The sequence below is a fragment of the Otolemur garnettii genome, unplaced genomic scaffold, assembly GCF_000181295.1.
Source record: "Otolemur garnettii isolate 467f Iridium unplaced genomic scaffold, OtoGar3 scaffold00142, whole genome shotgun sequence".
In the NCBI taxonomy this organism is placed as follows: domain Eukaryota; kingdom Metazoa; phylum Chordata; class Mammalia; order Primates; family Galagidae; genus Otolemur; species Otolemur garnettii.
This window is the reverse complement of record NW_003852537.1, coordinates 215,408-218,223: the sequence shown is the minus strand read 5'-3', so window position 1 is coordinate 218,223 and position 2,816 is coordinate 215,408. Positions and strand designations below refer to the sequence as shown.

The window sequence follows — 2,816 nt, the reverse complement described above, 5'->3', positions numbered from 1 at the left end:
TTTTTTTTTGGTTTCAGCCATCATTGTTGTTTGGCAGCCTGGGCTGGATTCGAACCTGCCACCTTAGGTGTATGTGGCTGGTGCCTTAGCCACTTGAGCCACAGGCACTGAGCTGTCTCATATGTTCTTTAGCCAATGCTATTTGTCTAAAGGAGACATGGTTGGGTTACTTCCCTGTATGGCTATGGCCTACAAGATCAAGTCCAAACTCCTTGCTGTGATGTCTCAGACCTGTGGGCTATCCTAGCTCTACTGGCCCAGGCCTTTCTCTCTCACCTGCACCAATAGACTTTGCATTTTCCCACACCTCCCTGCCTCTCTTTGTTCACACTGTTCCCTGTGCCTAGAAAATTCATTTCTTCTCCTCTCCTGGCAGACAACTGGACATCCTTCTGTAGGTCTTTCCTTAAAAGAAAAAAAAATGTAATTGAGATTGTTGGCATATCATGATATTCACCTCTTTAAAAGTGGCTCTTAGTATTTTTTAGTATCTTCACAGTTATACAGCCATCACTACTATCTAGTTCCAGAACCTCTAGTAGTACTGATAGGAATTTGTTAGGTTCTTTTTTTTGTATTTTTTTTAGAGATGGGGGTCTCACTTTGTTACCCAGGCTGGTCTTGAACTCCTGGACTCAAGCAATCCTCTTGCCTTGACCTCCCAAGAGTCTCACTATGTCACCCTTGGTAGAGTGCTTTGGCGTCATAGCTCACAGCAACTTCAAACTCTTGGGCTTAAATGATTCTCTTGCCTCAGCCTCCCAAGTAGCTGGGACTACAGGTGCCTGCCACAACGCCCAGATATCTTTTGTTGCAATTATCATTGTTGTTTTAGCTGGCTCAGGCTGGGTTCAAACATGATGGCCTCGGTGCACGTGGCCAGCACCATAACCACTGTGCTATGGGTGCCAAGCCTGAGTTCACAAATTTTTTTTTTTTTTGAGACAGGAGCCTCAAGCTATTCCCCTGGGTAGAGTGCCATGGCATCTCAGCTCACAGCAACCTCCCACTCCTGGGCTCAAGCAAGTCTCCTGCCTCAGCCTCCCAAGTAGCTGGGACCACAGGCGCCCACCACAACACCCAGCTGTTTTTTGGTTGCAGCTGTCATTGTCTGGTGGGCCCAGGCTGGATTCGAACCCACCACCTTGGGTGTACATGGCTGGCGCCTTAGCTACTTGAGCCACAGGCGCCAAGCCACAAATTTTTAAAGTATTAAAAGATGCATAGTAAAAAGTCTCCTTCCCACCTTGATCCCATGGGCCCAGTTCACATATCAACATTTTTCCCAAAAATCATTTAAGCATATACAAATTCTAAATTGTATTCTTTATTTTCTCCTTTTTTCCCCTCACAAACAGTAGCTTACTCAACACAGTATTTTGCACTTTATAGACAATTTAGATAGGAGATCATTTTTTTAATTTTTATTTTTTTTAGTTGAGAATGTTACAGGGTACAAATGTTTAGGTTACGTGCATTACTTATGCCCAGTTTGAATCAAGGTTATAATTGTATCTATCCCCCAGATAGTGTGTATTGTGGGCCTTTTTTTTTTTTTTTTTGAGACAGAATCTTACTTTGTTGCCCTTGGTAGAGTACTGTGGCATCACAGCTCACAGCAACTTCAAATTCTTGGGCGTAAGCAATTGTCTTGCCTCAGCCTCCCAAGTAGCTGAGACTATAGGCACCCGGCTATTTTTTTCTGTTGCAGTTGTCATTGTTTAGCAGGCCTGGACTGGGTTCAGTGTAGGTGGCTGTTGCCCTAACCACTTAGCTATGGGCACTGAACTTATTGGGCCTACTAAGTGTGAATTTACCTGTTCCCTCCTCCTCCCTTCCACCTGCTCGATTTCTTTTTTCTTTTTTTGAGACAGTCTCACTATGTCACCCTTGGCAGAGTGCTGAGGTGTCACAGCTCAAAATAACCTCAAACTATTGGGCTTAAGCCATTCTCTTGCCTCAGCCTCCCAGTAGCTGGGACTACAGACGCCCTCCACAATATCCAGCTAGTTTTTTGTTATTTTTGTCATTGCTGTTGTTGTCATTGTTATTTAGCAGGTCCTGCCTGGTTTCTTTTTTTTTTAGGGACAGAGTCTCACTTTGTCACTCTTGGTAGAATGTCATGGCATCACAGCTCACAGCAACCTCCAGCTCTTGGGCTTAGGTGATTCTCTTGCCTCAGTCTTCGAAGTAGCTGGGACTACAGGTGCCTGCCACAATGCCCAGCTATTTTTTTGTTGCAGTTTGACTGGGGCCGGGTTTGAACCCACCACCCTTAGTATATGGGGCTGGTGCCCTACTCACTGAGCCACAGGCACCACCCCCTGACTGGTTTCAAACCCACCAGACCCAGTGCATGTGACTGGTGCCCTAACCATTGAGCTATAGGTACCGAGCCCATTTGCTTGATTTCCATTGAATTTTACTACCATGTGAACACATATGTGTTGATCTTTGAGTTCCATTTTAAAAGTATAGCTTTAGGCCAGGCACAGTGGCTCATGCCCGTAATCCTAGCATTCTGTGAGGCTGAGGCAGGTGGATTGCTTGAGCTCAGGAGTTCAAGACCAGTCTGAACAAGAGTGAGACCTTGTTCTCTACTAATAATAGAAAAACTAGTTGGACATTGTGGCAGGCACCTATAGCCCTAGCTACTTGGGAGGCTGAGGCAAGAGGATTGCTTGAACCCAAGAGTTTGAGGTTGCTGTAAGCTGTGATGGTCCAGCACTCTACCCAGGGCAATAGAGTGAGACTCAGTCTCAAAAAAAAAAAAAGGGCTCGGCGCCTATAGCTCAACTGGCTAAGGTGCCAGCCAC

The 2,816-nt window shown here is 45.5% G+C and overlaps 1 protein-coding gene across 1 annotated transcript in view; it reads left to right on the top strand.

Annotated features, from left to right (window-relative positions):
• The window catches only part of ZAN (zonadhesin), a 42,283-nt gene that overhangs the window by 28,567 nt on the left and 10,900 nt on the right, over window positions 1-2,816 (top strand). The window lies entirely within an intron of this gene.